Here is a 17,784-nt window from a genome sequence, read left to right on the forward strand (position 1 = left end):
TTGGGGCTTGTGCCCTGCGAGGGCACCTCCGGCTGTTCTTCCTTCCCAAGAAATTCAAGGTCTTCAGTGACCACTTAACCTGCTGCACCCCTCTCCCCAGGACTTCCTCTCCATCTTTTTGCCCGACTGTGTTTCCTTGACAGAACTTGCGGCCAGAAGACTCTTGCTCCTCCGTTTCCTTGTTTGGTGTCCCTCTCCCTATCTTGTCTGTCTTCCTCACTGCTGTTATCCCCCAGCTCTCCGCATAGTGCCTGGGGGAAGGGAGACACTTAAATCCTATTTATGAATGAATTCTTGAAAAACATACACCGACCAAGCACTATTGGAGCTTAACAGGCCAGTGATACAGGTACTGAACGATGGTCGCTAGAAACTACCTTTCTATACTAAATTTGTAGAAAGCAGCATGTAACAGAGGGCTCCCAAACACTCCCAAGACCCTTCCTGATTTATAGTCTCAGCCTTGTTCCCTGCCCCACTAACATAACAGTCTTTCTGAAGTGACAGCCTAGGTCTTATTGAAGAGTACGCCTTGTGTCATCCCCACAGGTCCCTGCTAGCAGACCTTCCAGGGGCTCTGAGGTCAACACAGCTGAGATAACTCACTCAGCTTGTCTTAGGTAGGCATGGAACCCAAGGTCCTGAATTCCCAGCCCTGTGTCCTTTAGGAATAACAATAAGAAGTATCAAAAACAGCATTTCCAAAATGGCAGCTTTGGGCTAAATCCTTCAGAGTGTTATCTCAGTTCAATTTAGCAATAATCCTATCATGTTGATACTATGATAGTCCTATTTCAGGGATGGAAACTATCTACTTTTCAGGGTCGTTATTTAGGGATGAAGTGAGATAATGCAGCCTTAGTACAGTGTTTGACACATAGTAAATGCTCAATAAATTTTATATAATATAATAAATATAAATATATAAATATGTATATATATATATATATATATATAACACAATGATAGACAAGACAGTTTTCCTTGGTGGTTGTAGCAGCTTACACTCTCACCAGCAAAAAATGAGACTTCCAGATGTTCTGTGTACTAGCTTACATGTTCACCAACAGTACAATGGATAAATAAATTTGGTATATTCATTCAATGGAATACCGCACAACAACAAAAAGGACAAATCACTAAAACATGCAGCAACATGAATAAATCTCAGACATAATGGTGAGCCCAAGAAGCCAGACACAAAAAAGTATTAGTATGTGATTCCATTTAATTGAAGTTTAAGAAAAGACAGAACTATAGGGACGGTGGTCAGAACAGCATTTACATTTGGGGTGGTATTAGTAACTGGGAGGGGACCAGGGGAAACTTCTGGGTTCCACATATGTTTTATATCTTGAGCTGAATACATGGTTGTGTACATAAAAATTCCTTGAGATGTGTACTTATAACTTACACACTTTATGGAGTGTGTATTTCAACAAAAAAATTGTTTTTCAAAAAAATAATTTGAAACAAAATAAAGTAAGACTTTAATAATTCCTGCCCAGTTGGGAACTTCTAGATGGAAGGGAGGCAGTTATGTAGATTGGTAGCCATAGTACAGAGTGATAAGGGCTGGGATGGGAAACTTCTGGGGGCTATAGCTTCACATGGAGTGGTGACAGGAGAGGGCATCCAGCCTACTCTTGCCAAGAAGGCTGCATGGAGGAAGCATCATCTAGGCCAGAATGAGATGATGTTTGGCAGAGGCAACAGAAAAGATAAATCTGTGGAAACGGACTGCACCAAATTACTGAGGGCCACTTGCCAGGGGTAGCTCACCTTTGGCTGTTTGGTTTCACTTCATCATATGCCTGCCTGCCCTGGGGTTAGAGTGGCCAAGCATTGGCTCAGCCTTGAGGGAGATATGGATTGAACTAGAAAACCAGCTGCTGGGTGGGGAGGGTATCACCTTCCCTCCACAATAAGACTTTGGGAAAGTTCCTTAACCTCTTGGTACCTCAATTTCCTCATCTGTAAAGTGGGGTGATTCTAATTATCCTAACTTCCATGGTTTCTGTGAGGAGTAAATGTACTAATACCTATGATGCATTTGCAATAGTATCTAGGACATAGTGTTCAACATGTATTATTATTTGTAAAGAAATCTGTGGCATTTGCATAGCTTCATACATGGTAAAAACAGCAGCCAGGATAGAAGGATTAAGAAGTAAGTCAATGGGGGTTGCCAAGGGGGAAATCCTTCCCAGATAGGATTCCTTAACCTAGGGCTCCCAGATAGCCTTCAGTGGCCCAGGAAACTGCCTGCTGGCAGTGTTGGCCCATTGCGTGCACTTGGGCAGGGGGCACTTAACTTTTACCAGTTCCTTAAAGGCACCTATAGAAAGTTAAGGAGTTGATCAGGAAGAGGGTTGATCAGGAAAGGTGTGGGCTGTGACTGGAGGTGGAGCTGGCCCTGGCCTTGCTATCAGGCAAAACTGGGCACATAGGGCTGCTTGGCTGAGTTGAAGGAGGTGGGGGAGGGACATCTCGTGAGGCTCCACACAGGAATCCCAGAAGAGGGATCAAACTGGCTGCACCAGTGTGAGCTGTGAGGTAGGGGCCAGGCAGGAGGAGCAGGACCCAGTGCCAGGGAACCCAGTGTGGGAAGGCCCTGGGGGCTTGGCTCCTGTCCTCTCTCAGCAGTGGAAATCTGTCTGCACAGGCTTGCCGGGTCAGCCCAAGTCCAGGGCCCCAGTGCGTGCTCCCCAGGTTGTGGTTCACATCAAGCTCACACTGCTATGGACTCCAAGGCGGGAGACTGGCAAACCAATGGGTGGTCCCAGCCCTGGCCTAACCCTCTCCTACACTGGGGAGCAAGTGCAGTCACACTTCCTCAGGCAGAAGGCTGTGTCCCGTTTAAAAATTCCAGTGAAAATTAAAACTGACCTTTAAACTTAGTATCTGATAGAGCAACGGTGGCAGCTGACATTTATGGATTCTGTGCTAAGCTCAGGGTTTCCAAGGACAGAGACTAATTTGAAGACACTTCAAGGGGTAGGAGTGTGTGATCAGGTTGGGGGTGGCGGGGGGGAATGCATCAGTTATGCAGCAATAAACCCCCCCTTCAGCATGGGCTGAGACACAAGAGTTCTTTGTTCTGTATCTGACCACCATATTCCCAGCTTTCACTTAAATCTCCTCATTTTGGGTTTCTGAAGACAGACACAGCTGCAAGACATAGAGCAGGACCTTGGAGAGATAAGGCACTGGCGTCTCCCTTCTGGAATATTTTCCTTCAAGCGCTATACTCTGCACTTTGATGGGGGAGGGAGGCTTGGCCAATCAGAGAACCACATTCCTGCCCATGCGGTTGGTTACAGGGGTGGGCACATGACCTGAGCTGGGCCAATGAAAATCCCCTGGAGTTGCTAAGCGGACCTAAAGTGGGTCTGGAAGCAGGAGGCCATCTTGCCACTCAGGGTGACCTTCCTTAGAGGGAAGTCCTGGGGTAGAGGGGAGCAAAGCCTGAGGTAAAGGGAGGTAGTCTTCTGATTCATCAAGCTTCTGGGTCTAGTCAAGCCCCAGACCAGGTTACTAGGAACTTTCCAGATGCTGGAGCCAATGATTTCATGTGTTTATTGAGCCAGTTGAGGTTGGGTTTCGCGTAACTGGCAACCATGAGAGTCGTGGGTGTCTTGAGTGAGTGAAAGGGCGGTGGACTGTCAAGTTTCATCCATTTGTGCCCCCCAGAGAGCCTCTCAGTGGTCCCCTAGACCCACCGGTCCTTCTCTGTAAGGCCTGTACATCCACCCTGGCATGGCCCTGGGGGTGCCAGGCCTGGCTTTTAGTCTCAGTTCCCCAGGAATCCTGACTTCCCTGGCAACACCCTCAATCACTTGCTTACATCAGTCACATAGGAATCCACTTCTTAATCAGCCTGGCAGCCTCGGGAACCCCTGCATGCCTGACCCCCATCAAGTGCTAGTGGGCCTGGTGCACTGCCTTGACCCTGCCCTCGCAAGAACACCTCGCACGCCCTGGGGGCAAGTAGACGTTAACTGAACAGGACTCACTCCAAACATGACTGAACAGAGGTCACACATAATGCGATGGCCCATAGGATATTAGCAAAAAATGGGATTCTGGTACACATGAGGGTTTCTGATGCTTTGAGCAACAGGATGAGTTTGGCAAAGTCGGGGTACAGCATGCAGCTGACCTCTGGGTGGGGACAGCTTCTCCCTCTGTCTTTACTCCTTGAGGTATCAACCTGGCCACTGTAGTTGTCTTACCTTGAGGCCCCACCCAGGAATTCAGAGCTGATTAGTGGGGTATTGGATGGAGGAGGGTCAGAATTAAATAAACAAGAAGGAGAGAAGGAAGAAGGCACTAAGGAGGGGGTACACTGGGAGTAACCCGGGCCTGAGCATTCCCCAGAGCCAGCATAGGGTCTGGACAGCAAGTTTTGCAGAATAAATAAGCAGGTGACAGATAGGGGCAAAGGTGAGAGGCGCAGAAAGTGTTTCCCAGATGGTGGCAGGAAGCTGAGGAGGCTGGGTACATGGAGTGGGGGCACATTCTTCTGCTGAGGCCCAGGTGCAGCTGGTATGGAGGTCACAGAGGGTCCCACCACAAGGAATCTCGAGGCTCAAGGCTGGGCCTTACCCACCTCCCACCCTCTCTTCTACTGTATCTGAGAGCCTCTCTACCTTCAACTTTTCACTGCAGGTTATATTTCCTTAAATCTGTTTGTTTGAAAAGAAAAACCTACTGGCCCTAAGTGGAAAACCAACATCACCAGCCACAAAATGAAGGGAAGCATGGAAGTGTTTACAACTACAGGCAAGGGGCAGGCCATGGCCCTGAGGCCTGATTTCTTTCTGTTTAAAACAGGAGATGAGGGGCACCTGGGTGGCTCTGATGGTTCAGTGGTTAAGCTTAAACATCACGCTCTTGGTTTCAGCTCAGGTATCACTGTTTGTGAGTTCGAGCCCCATGTCAGGCTCTGTGCTGACAGAGCCTGCTTGGGATTCTCTCTCTCCCCTTTCTCTCTGCCCCTCCCAAGCTAGCATGCTCTGTCTCTTTCTCTCTCTCTCTCAAAATAAATAAACTTCAAACAAACAAACAAACAAACAAACAAGAGATGATGGTATCATTCCACTTATGAGGTACTAGGGCAGACAGAAAGTAGAAGGGTGATTGCCAGGGCTGGGGAGAGGAGAATGGGAGTTTTTAATGGGCACAGAGTTTCATTTTTGCAAGATGAAAAAGTCCTGAGGATGGATAGTGGTAAAGGTTATATAACAACATGAATGTGCATAATGCCACTGAATTGTACTCTTAAAAAGTGTTGAAATGCTAAGTTTTATGTTATGTGTATTTTACCACCATTTTTTAGAAAACAATATAACTGTTAGGGAGATGTCAGCCCTCTCAGCTTCAAAATGAGACTTTCTCCTTGATTAAGCAGAACACGTGAAAGAGAATTGAGAAGGGAATGACTCACTCCCTGTATGATGTGGATCTGCTATCATTTAAAATTAATATGTTGAACTGTGGTCAGAGTAAGAGAGGGGACAAATAATGAATGGGCAGAGGTGTAGGCAGGCTGGAGGAGGGACAGCCCCTCTGCCATGCGAGCATTTGGCCCACATCCTGTGGGAACAGGCCCTGGAGCGGATGTGGCAGGTGCCCTGGCCACACTGATGTGACAGGCATAGGTCCCAGCTGCCGGGTTCCATCTCAGGGTGAGCTTGGGGAAGGCACTTCACCTGGCGGCGCCTCAGCTTTTTCCTCGGGTCCAGAGGGTGATGAGGAGTGTGTGCGTGAGGCTGAACTGAGGTTTGGCACAACAGAGTACCAGGGTGGGCTCCATGCACACGGTCTAGGGGCCATGGATGGCTGTCTTTTCAGGGTCTGTTTCCTGACTCTTGTAAGGAGTCCCTTAGTTTCACTCCAATCACTGGCAGGGGGATCAGTGAACTCGGTATCCAGCGGGACATTTGACCAACTTTCCTGCTTTCACATCCTTCAAAAGATGCCAGACAAGAGGAATTGGTGATTGTACCATTTTACTGGGCCCATGAGTGTTTGCATACAGTTGGTGCTCATTAAGTGTCTATGAAATGGTTACAGGGATGAATTCTGTCGTAAGAGTATGAAGGTTGAAGCAAGCATCTTGTCCTCGGGATGCCCACACCCTATGGAAAAGAGCAGCCCGTCCTTCATCACAAAACAGCAGGAGAGATGCAGGGGAAGGAGGCACCTGGCAGCAGAGGTCCTCATCCAGCTCGGGGTGAGGAGAGGGGCAGGAAGCGGAGAGTCACTGACTTTGCCAAAGTCACCGGGGCCCCCCACCTCACCAACTCCAAAAGGCACCTTTCAGGGTTCATTTCACGGCGCTTTCGGGAGTCTTGGGCTTGATGGCCCACTCCCTGTTGGAGAACACCACTTCCGTCTCCTGGTTTCCCTCCTCCTTCCCTGGCGCTCCTCCTCAGTGCCCTTGCTCTTGTCACCCCCTCCCTATTTAAGTGATGGAGCTCTTTTCCAAATGCTCCCTCCCTTCGTGGTCTTTTCTTTCCACCTTCTGCCCTCTTGCCATCTCCACTTGCCCATCTCTTCTGAGCCTGTCAGTGTAAGACGCCCAGAAGTGGGCTCTGGGTTTCCCCACCCTGTCCCACCTGCTTCTCCACCTGGTGCCCCCATTCCCTCAGTTGCTCAAGCCCCAGACCTGGTATTCATTGTTGATTTCTCTCTCTCTCTCTCATCCTCTGCACTGCATGCATCAGCAAGCCCCAGGGGCTCTCTGCCTCCAAATGTTTCCACTCTCTCTTGTCCCCTTCTCTGTCCTGTCCTGCAGGGAGCCACCGTCTGCTGCCGGGACAGCTGTACCACGTCCTGAACTGCTTTCTCACCGTCGCTGCCTCTTCCCCACCAGAACGCCTTTGTGACCAAACAGCCAGAGTCGTCGTCTCTTTTTCCTAAAAGAAAATGACTTCCCTGAATCCAATCAAACCTGCCCCTTCTGGAATCCATTTGAAAGCTTGGCGCTGATTGCAAAATAAGTCAGGTTGCGTAAGTGCCAGCCCCTGTCCGACCTGGCTTCTGCTGCAGCCCTCTGGTCCTGGGGTCCTGGGCCCATACCCTCCTCTCCCTCTGCTCCAGCCTTTCTCTGACACGCCAAGGGCTCGGCTTTGTTGTGTTTGTACCCGTTCTTCACCGCCCCCCACCCTTTTATCGGTGGCGGGCTCTCGCTTCACCAGCCCCTCCTGGAGGAGGCCTTGCCAGCCACACTGTCTACATCAGGTTCTCTCTGTCTCGGGTCTCGCCTTTTGCTGGTTTTCTCTCAGCACCCCATTTTGCTTTTGGTTTTTAATTATAAAAATTTCAAACATACACACAAGTCGAGAGAGGATAGTACAATGAGCCCTCATATACTGATCCTGCAGATTTAATGACTAAGATTTTCTAATATTTGCTTCATCGACCCTGCGGCTTTTTGTTTTCTTCACTGAAATATTTTAAGGCAAATTCCAAACATTTCACTTTTTACACTTGTCTAAAATGTATGGCCATTTTCTCACATAACCACAATGCCAGTAAGACATATAAGAAAGTGAACAATTCTTGGTACCATTTTTTAAAAAGTTTATTTTGAGAGAGAGAGAGGGGTTGGGGGGAGAGTTGGGGAGTGGACGTGCACAGACATGCACAAGCCAGGGAGGGCAGAGAGAGAAAGGGAGAGAAGCCCAAGCAGGCTCTGTGCTGTCAGCTCAGAGTCTGACATGGGGCTCGATGACCTGAGCCCAAATCAAGAGTTGGATGCTTAACTGAGAGCCACCCAGGCGCCCCCATGTACCATTTAATAATCTACATTCAAATTTTCCAGTTATCTCAAATGTGTCTTTTAACCATTGGTGTGAATGACGATCCAAACAGGATGCACACACAGCGTCTGGTTACCGTGTCCTTTGCTTTTCACTCGGGTAGCCTCTTCTTTTCCACGTTTGCTGCGGAAGCCAAGTCAGTCTCCCGCAGAACCACTTCCCTTCCTGGACTTGTCCCTTTTGCTTCTCCTAGAGTCATTGCCTCGTTCCTCTCTCCCCTGTACTCCCTGTACATGGAAGCCAGTTCTCCTAGCCCGTTAAATTCATGTCCCTGGGTGGTGCTGTGTGCGATGCTGGGTGCTTCCTAGGCCGTCCCCTCCAGAGGCCCAAGGTGCCTGCCATCCACTCCTGTGATGCCAGATTGATCAATGGAGGCAGGTGGTGACAGCCTCTTCCTTCCGTAGTGCCATTCCCCATCCACCCTCACCTGTTTCATCCAGTAATAATTGTTTCCCGAATCAGCTCTTTGATTAGGGTTTGCAAAATGGTAGTTTTCTATTTCCTTCATTTCTTCCAAATTAGAGGCATACATACCCAGAGGGATGGAATGTGGGGGCAGTCCATCCCGCTGCAGGCGGTAGGGAGGGTGTGTTGTCTGCAGAGAACTGGACTGAAAGTCCTCTGCCTGTGTCGCTCTCACAGCCTTGCCCCTCTAGACCATGTCCGTGAGGAATACTGGCTCTCCTGCCTCACCCCTGCCGCCAGGCACCGCCGTTCAGAGTCTACACACGGAGTCTTCCGTAAAGAAATTTTCCGTATCAATTAGGGCTATTGGGTTGCCCAGAAATGCAGCTCATGTGGTGGCATAAATGCCTAGTTCTTTCTTTTTAATGAAGCCCCATATTTTTATTCTTCATCGCGCTTGAGACATTTTGTAATTGCACGTTCATTTACTTGTTTGGGGCCCTTCCTCCTTCAGAAGGCAGCTGGCTGAAGGCACACGGGAGGCACTCGGTCCTCAGACATCTGAGTGGAGGCTTTGTGGATGGAGGCCAGGAGGGGCGAGCAGGCAGTGTCGGGAGGCAGGGGGGAGAGCAAGGAGAGGGTTCAGAGGCTAGAGATAGAGTGGCACATCCTGGAAGTGACAGCTGTCGGGGGTGTCTGGGACTGAGCATGAGGTGGGAAGAGGGAAGCACCGAGGCTGAGGAAGACTCAGGGGCAGGAGCCCAGTGGAGCACTGTCTGTGCCATCTTCCCAAGGGGCTGGACTCTATCCTAGGAGCCGTGGGGCCGTAAGGTCTCTGCGCCCACCCCTGCCCTGCCCATGACCTCCTGGATAGAGCCCACTCCTCCACGGGAGGCGCACGTAATACTGGAGACTTGGCCACAGTCTAAGGCAGCACCCGCCTCCTCCCTCCCTCTCTAATTGCTCTGTTTTCCTTCCACTTCACAAGTGGGTTGGCTAGTAACACCAAAGTCTGTTTTATATACATATAGATAGTTAGCAAACACAAAATGTGTGGTGAGCTATGTTCCATCTTTATGTTATTAACACACAAAAGCAAGAAAGCTCCAAGTTAGAGCATCTGCAATTCAGCCCAGTGTGCAGCAAGCCATATGGCGAAAACATGGAACGGAAGGCAACAGAAGCGCCTCATCCCTGCCTTCGTCTGAAGAGCACCTCCCCCCACCCCCCACCCCCCAGCAAGCCAGGGCCACCGGCTTTTCCCGCCCTGCCTGTCCCAGCCGAGGCCAGCCAGCTTCCATCCATTCATTCGTTCATTCCTCAAATATTCATTGAATTCCTGTCCTGTGCCAAGAACTGTTCCCTTACGAGGGATAGGGGAACCAAGACGGGCAGAAGTCTGTCCTCGGGGCAGGAGAGCCGGTCAGGACATAAGTACATAAACCACACGAAAAAGATAAGATGGTTGCCACCAGTTACGAGAGCTCCTGAGGAGGTAACTGGGTGATGTAATAGTACATGGAGCAGAGGCACATCCCTGAGGATAAGGTGGCTTCAGGAAGGCGCTTCTCAGTAGACATGAGAGCTCAGCTCTGAAGCATGAGAAAATCCAGCAAGAATTGCTGTGGGGAATGTATCCCAGGCAGAGGGGACAACATGTGCAAAGGCCCTGAGGTGGGGACAAATGTAGTGATTTAGTGGAACTGCAAGCAGGCTGGAGTGCAGTAGGGCTCGTATACAGTGAGTACAAGACAGCTGGGTGAGAGCAGCAGTAGGATCTTATGGGCTTGTAGGGAGTGTGAGTTTTACTCTAGTGCTATTAGGAGCCATTGAAGGGTTTGAAGTAGAGTGACTCATCCGATTTGCATGTTTAAAGATCACTCTGCTGTGGAGGGGAGTGTGGGTGGGGGAGCAGGTATATCCTGGGGTCCTAGAGACCAGTGGCCCAAGCCAGGCAAGATGGCAGCTGGGCCAAAGTTGGGGCAAGGTGGTCACAGGGTCAGATGTGTTTGCAAATAGAGTGAGGGAGGGCTTCCCACTGCCTGCTGAGAATGCAGGTCCGTGGCCTTGGGCCCATGGTAGCTGACAAGGACTGGGGCAGTGTAGCTGGGCAGAGATGTGAAAACACAGCTTCCTTGTCCTCTGCAGGTGAGATCCCATCTGTGTCACTCCCCATGGAAGACCTAGTTTTCTTTCCTGTTCCCTGACTCCCATGGTCATAAGTATAGTGACATGTCACCATCATTCTTCTGCCAGCTGGAAGTCGAGGGAGAGGAAGTCACTACCTAAGAGCACACAATGACAAGGGGAAACTATAGAGGACAGGACCCTTCTCCATAGACTCCAAGAAGCCTTGGGGTGTTAGCCAGCCCTTTCCAAAGTCGACCTGACTATCCTACATTCCAGCTGGCAGAGGAAGGGTGGCCCTACTCTTACCAGCAAGGACACACATTCATGCACAGCCCAAAGCAGTCGGCTTTCCACCTTAGTTGTGGTGGTGCCTGTTGCCTTCTCTTAGAATAGAGGTAAACTGCACATTGCTGTTCAGGTTCTCTGGAAGCAGAGGTTAGTATGTGGGAGGCATGTAGGGAGGGCCCTAGAAACCAGCCCCTGAGGACAGGGCAGAGCAGAAGCAGGCATGGACAGAGGGCCCCGGAGCTGAAGTGGCCCACAGAGCTGCCCTGCTTGAGGCCCAAGTGGCAGGGTCTTTATATCTCTGCCTCCGTCAGCCATCGTGTGGCAGCATGTGGCCCTGGCAAGGCCGCCCTCCGTCGCTGAGGCAATCCTGGAAGACTGGCAGCCGCACTGTCAGCAGCCCGGGCAATAGGACCTTCTTCAGGGGTGTTGGGAGGCGCGTCTCGTCCGTCACAGTCAATCACACTCACTCAGACACGACCGATTCATAAACCAGCAGTTGGGGTCATGATAAAGTGACATCTTCCTTTTCATAAAGCAGGACTAGCCAAAGGTCCAAGACCATGAGCTGACAGGCCTGAGACTTGGTAGGAGCTCCATTTACATGCCACCAGTTAAAGGGGTAAAGACATAATGCCCTTTTTCCTCCATCAAGACAGGTCACTATTAATTAGCCCTGGGTTGATCCAATTCAGTTCTTTAGTGTTCTTTAGAAACATGCACTGTGCGTCTCTCCAGGGCTCAGGCTGCGATGAGCAGAGAATCCCTGGCAGTCCTGCCCTTGTGGAGTCCATAGGCTTGTGGGACAGGGAGACGCCAATCAAATGACCGCACTGAGGACCACATCATGAAGACTGGTATGGCGAAGATTTCCTGTTTTTGTGCATTAGATGCATGTCTCAGCAAGTATGGGGTCTAATGCACATGCCATCCTCAACCACCTGATGCTGGTTTAGTGTTCGCCTCACTTCAGACCAGGATGCAGCCATAGAGAGGTTACAGTAGCCCTCAAGGTCACCAGCAAGGACACAGTGGAGTGCACATATGTGCTCTGAAAGCAGGAACATCTTTGGAAACTGATCTGGACTGGGGAGGAGGAAGGAGGGAGGAGGTCAGGAATGGCTCCCCTTAAGGAGTAGATGCTTGAGCTGATGGGTAAGAGATGAGAAGGAGTGACAGAGAAATGAGGCATTCAAGTGGAAGGAAGGGCATGGAAGAGGCCCCAGGAATGCTGAGACCAGGGCTCATTTGAGGAACTGGGAGGTCGCAGGGTACAGGGATGCCCAGGCTGGGGGTGCAGTCTGCACTGAGCACTTCCTTCTTCATTCTGAGAGCCACGGAGGCCATCAGAGCTGCATCACAGAGACTCCTCAAGCTGCCATGTGAAGAATGGGCTTCTGGGGAGCCAGGTGCTGGAGGCTGCCATGGTCATCAGGGAGAGGCGTGTGGCAGGGCCCGGCAGGAAGCGGCTGGATTCAGTGCTGTTTGGAGTAAGATCAACTTGGCTTGGGTGGATTTGCGATGGGGAGCAAGGGTCCAGCCAAAGTCCAGAGACCCAGACTTTCTGGCCTGCAGAACTGGGCAGTAATGAGACCCCTCACTAGAGTGGAGGTCTTGGGCAGTAACACAAAGGCAAAAGTGACATTTAAACATTTTTTTGTATGTCCAATGTCAAAACGTTGAAGGAATAGTAGTATAATGAATACCTGCTAACTTCCATCTAGAATAACCAGTTGTTAATTCTTTGCTATACTTGCTTTTCCTTATCCTTTCCACACATGCACACGCACACACACACATGCACACACATATACAGACATGCACATATGGACATGCACACACAGACACACACAGACACACGCATGCGTGAACACACATTTTTTGCTGTACAATTACAGACATCATGACACTTCACCCCTAAACACTTTTATTTGTATCCCTTAAGGATAAAGACACTCTCCTCAATAAACGAGATAGCATTTTCATATCCAAGAATATTAACAATTATCCCATAATGCCATTTGATATCTAATCCTTGTCAAATTTCCTCGTTGTCCCAGATTTTTGCTTTCGGTCAGGATCCAGTCAAAGTCCCTGCCTTGCTTGCGGTTGTTGGGTCTGCTCTTTGGTCTCCTTCGGTATAGGACAGCCGCCACCCCCACCCCTTCTTCCCATGACTTTGCCTCTTTGACAAGTCCAGGCCAGTTGTCTTGTAGGACGTTGTCCACTCTAGATTTGCCTGATGGTTGCAATTCTTTTTCTTCTTCTTCTTTAATCTTTATTGAGATATAACGCACACAACACAGTTTGCCCATTTAAAGTGAACCATTCAGTGGCTTTTAATATGTTCACAGAGAGTGTGGCCATTATCATTGTTGCTTCTGTAACATTTCATCACTTCAAAAAGAAACCCATTCGCTATCACCCTCTTAAGCCTCTCTCCCCAGCCCTAAGCAACCACGAATCTATTTTCCTAATCTCTCCATTTTCATAGAATGGAATCATGTAGTGTGCTATCTTTGGTAACTGGCTTCTCTCACTTAACATAATGTTTTCCATGTGTTCAGGTGGTCACGTCTCTTTTTATGACTGAATAGTATTCCCCTATATGGATATACCACCTTTTGTCTATCCATTTGTCCATTGATGGAATTTGAGCTCTTTCCACCTCTTTGTTAGTACAAATAAGCCAGTGTAAACATCCGAGCACAAGTTTTTGTGGGGATATATATTTTGGTTTCTCTTGGGTATATACCCAAGAGAATTGAATTGCTGGGTAATTTTATGTTTAATTATTTAAGAGACGGCCAGACTGCTTCTCAAAGCCGCTGAATCATTTCTTTTATTAAAAAAATATTTTTTTTAATGTTTACTTTTGAGAGAGAGAGAGCACGTTCATGAGCGAGGGAAGGGCAGGGAAGGAGACACAGAATTCAAAGCAGGCTCCGGGCTTCAAGCTGTCAGCACAGAGCCCAATTCAGGGCTTGAATTTACGAACCATGAAATCACGACCTGAGCTGAAGTTGGACGCTTAACCGACTAAGCCACCCAGGCACCCTGCAACTGATTCACTTTATATTCCTATCTGCAGCATGTGAGGCGTCTGACTTCTCTACAGCCTGACCAGTGCTTGTCATTATCTGACTTTTTGATGCAGTTCTTTCTAGGGTTCCACAGCGGAGGCTTCTCTCTAAGTCCTGCTGGCCCCCCACTCCTGCAGCCTCACCCCAGCAGACGAGACCTCTCAGACCCAGATCGTGAAGGATGCAAACAGCACATAGGATTGGATGGCATTGTTTTCTTATTTTGTAGGTAATCAGATTCTGCACTTTCCTGCCACAGTTTCACTCAGGGCCCTAAAAAGATCCCCCGGAAAGCAGCCAGGGCAGAGTTGTTAAGTTGGAGACACTCAGGCGTCAGAGATGTGAGGGTTGCTCATGTGAGCCAGTGCTGGACACTGGGCCAGGGCTCCTGGGCCTGCCCACTGAGTGCAGGGGCTCCCATCCTGCAGGCTGTAATGTGTGGCATTAGGGAAGGTGGCAGGAAGGAGGAGTTTCCAGAGAGCAAGTACCCGTAGAAGCAAGCTTCCGTTCTAAACTACATCCTAGACTCCCCTCCCATGGATGCTTTTGTTCCCCACTGCTGTTTACCAAGGAGGTGCTGATGCAGTGGCACCAGGGTGCAATAGCCCACGGCCCCAGCCTGGAAGGCTGATTTGAGGAGGTTGGGCCCAGCATGGCAGCCTCTGCTAACTTGTCTAAACTGTAGGCAGCCCCTCTTCTGCTGATAGTGCCCCAGGCAGAGTTAAGCTGCCTTCCTGGGGTGACTGCTTCTCTTGGGCTGCGGGGTTTGGGCGGTTGCTCCCCTTGACCAGGTGAGGTGAGGGCAGGCAAATGTTTACCCAGGCAGGGATGGCTTCTCCTAAGGCCCAGGTCTCCCAGCCCACCCTGCACCAACCCTGTGTTTCTTGGAGGCCAGGGGCCTCTGGGATTCTAACCTTTTCTTCTTTTCTCCTGCTGCTTTCTTTCCTGCCCTGTATGTCTGTCTGTCTTTAACTGTCAACATCAGATTCAAGGCCTGGTCAAATGCCACCTCCTCCAGGGAGCCATCTTTCTCTGCCTTCCTCTGAATGTCTGTGTAGGAGTACATTTGCACCTCCCTTAGACACTGACCTAGTGCTCTGTGTTCTAGGTGATCAGGGCTGTGACTTCCGGTCCTCACAGATACCAAGGGTTCTTCTCGAGAGAAGGACCTGAGTCCTGCTCACCTCTGCCTTCTTTATTGATTTGGTCAGAATTATTTTGGGTGCCAGTAACAGAATCTTAGCTCAAACCAGCCTAAGGAAAAGGATCCATGGGTGCATGTTACCGAAAGTCTGGGGGCTTCAGGTACAGCTGGGTCCAGGGTCTCATTTGTTGCAGCTGTGCCCATCTCTTGGTCCTGCTCTCAGAAGTCTCAGCTATCCTGGCAGAAGCCCCAGACTTGAGGTCCGTTGGTCTGGCTCAGGTCACGTGCTCACTCCTGCATCAGTGGTTGCCCAAGAAGAAGCTTGCTGTGATTGGTCAGGCTTGTGTTATATTCTCACCTTAGGATTAGGGGTGTTGTCATAGACCAGTTGTTGCGGGAGGGGTACTTCCCAAGGGAAATCGTTGCCACTGGGCAGGCAAAAAAACAGCAGGAACTCCCTGGAGATGATCCTTCCTCCTGCTCAGTGCCCCATTCAGGGTTCTGTACGACTTATTTATCTCCCTTCTGGGTATTTCTCACACTTGTTCCTTGTTCTCATCAGGAACTTGACCCCTGTTCCACCCCTTCCCCTGGCCCACCATTGTTCATTCTCCCTACAGCAGCCAAGAGAGGTCTTCCTAAAACATAAGCACATCACATCCTAATGTGCCTCCATTGTGCCCTAAAGTCCTTGGTGGTGTCCCATTGCCCCTTGGATGAAGTCCATTCTTAGCAAAGCATGTCCAGCCCGTGGTGATCTGGCCCTCCAGCCCTATTTCCCTGTTTCTTCTTCCCTCTGGGATTTATGCTCCAGACTCCTCAAACCACCTCAAGTTGCCCTATGCTTCTGCCTGGGATGCCTTTTCCCTGCTTGTCTGACTGGCAGACTCTTCCTTTTCAATACCCAGTTCAGGCATCTCCTTCTGCAGGAAGGCCTCCAGGACTTCCCTGAACAGTTAAGAGCACCTTCTTGGTGCCCATATGTATTCACCGCTCTGAGCTAGGCTGAGTCTGGGGATCACACTTTCTGGTCCCTGCTTGCCCTACAGGTGCCTCTTCCCATCTACGTCCCCAGTGCCTAGTCTGGTGCCAGGTCCAGTGATGCATTCTGGGCAGTCACTGTTGACCGATCTGAGGACCCAAGGAAGTGAGGAACCTGAGTGGGCCCTGCCTGCCTGGGCAAAACAGACTTGCAAGCTTCCTTCCTGGGCATGTTTAGCCCTGGACTTATATGCCCCTGCTCCACATGCTCCCAGCCCCCAGCCTCCTGATGTGCTGCCCTCCAGCCACCTTATCATAGTACTGCTTTTATTTTCTTCCTAGCATTTAGCTTGGTTGTTATTCTCCTATGTGTTCACTTATTATCTGTCTCCCAACCCCCATGCCTATGACCTGTCAGGTCAACCAGAGCAAATTTCAGTACTGGCCATATCCTAGTACTGGGCACAGCACCCCACACCAAAGGGGCCCAATAAATATGCATTAAGTGAAAGAACTCCAGGTCACCCTGAGTGGAGCATTTGACCTCCCTTTGGGAAGAATTGCCATAGTTCCCAGGTTCAAGGGGCTGATACCAGACTTGGGGAAGTTCCAATATCATTGGTGAACCTCTCTTCCTAGGGACTCCTGTCTACTCCAAGCCTTTGGGTGGAAGAGGCTGTTCCAGAGAAACAAGAAATGACTCATTCCAGGTTGGGCATCTCAAGACCTAATTCTCAGCAAAACCACCAGTAATGACAAAGCAGAAGAATCTGCAGGTGGCTATGGGGAGGGTGAGCTTTCTCAGTCCCTTCCATCCTTTTTGCTGAACTTCTAGGTAGTTCACAGGCACCCCAACCTCACCATCCTGTCTGTGCAGACTGGGGCCTTATCTTCTCTTTTATATCCCCTCTCCCTGCTCTGCTCTCTTTCTTTATCTTCTCCCCTTTCTCCTATCATCTTCCCCATCCACTGCATAGCAGGTGGCATGTGAAACGTGCACAGCAAGCTATCTGCTGACTGATTCCACTTATAAAATTTTCCTTTTATTGGGAAAGAGAAGGATATGTACCCCCAAAACCTTCCCCATCATTTTCTTCTAGCCCCCAAGATTTCTGATGCAGAGTAGCTTGATACCTAGGTGTCTAAGTGCCCCTTCTACTTCATTTGGTTCATCTATCCATCCATTAATCAATCCATCCACTGATCCATCCATCCATCCATCTATCCATCTGTCTACCCACACATTCATTTATCCATCCATCCATCCATCCATCTGTCCATCCATCCATCCATCTGTCCATCTGTCCATCCATCCATATGTCCATCCATCCATATGTCCATCCATCTGTCTTCTCATCCATCTGTCCACCACCAATCCATCCATCCATAAATCCATCCATCCATCCATCCATCCATCCATCCACTAGGCATGGACTGGCCCTGGATGAGTGTGACACAACAGGCTAGGTGGTGGGTGGAGGTATAAGATAAATGCACCCACAGATGTAGTGTAAAGTGGGGATTACAAACTCAGGTGCTGGCAGGAAGAGACACCAGTCAGGTACATGCAGTGGTATGGAACCTCTCAACCCACTGGGCTGATACCACAAAATATATCCCCCTCTGCCTGCTAATGGTCTGCTGGATTCCAGTCTATGAATCTGATCTGGAGCTACTAACAGGAATGTTAGCTGAGGGGGAGATCCCATGTGGTTGCGGGCAGGCATAAGAACACTAAGCAGGGCTTCCAAGAAGAGGGGACATTTGAACTTGGCCTGAAGGCTAAGTAGATTCCATAAACCCAGGAATTGTGGAAGGGGCCTTGCAAGGAGAGGAAGTGGCCTGCTGTCATCCCATTTCCTGGCCAATGTGTGGTTTTCACGTGCTCAGGAGCAGCCTGTTAACTGTCCCCTTATTCTTCCCCCAT

The 17,784-nt window shown here is 49.7% G+C and overlaps 1 long non-coding RNA gene across 1 annotated transcript; it reads left to right on the forward strand.

Annotated features, from left to right (window-relative positions):
- The first annotated feature begins 3,389 nt into the window (after positions 1 to 3,389).
- LOC122234288 lies at positions 3,390 to 7,349 on the forward strand. Its single transcript, XR_006212051.1, has 3 exons — positions 3,390 to 3,473; positions 6,079 to 6,238; positions 6,803 to 7,349. It is a non-coding gene; the product is annotated as an uncharacterized LOC122234288 (long non-coding RNA).
- The last annotated feature ends 10,435 nt before the right edge of the window (positions 7,350 to 17,784 follow it).

This window comes from Panthera tigris, chromosome E2 (assembly GCF_018350195.1).
Source record: "Panthera tigris isolate Pti1 chromosome E2, P.tigris_Pti1_mat1.1, whole genome shotgun sequence".
Classification (NCBI taxonomy): Eukaryota; Metazoa; Chordata; class Mammalia; order Carnivora; family Felidae; genus Panthera; species Panthera tigris.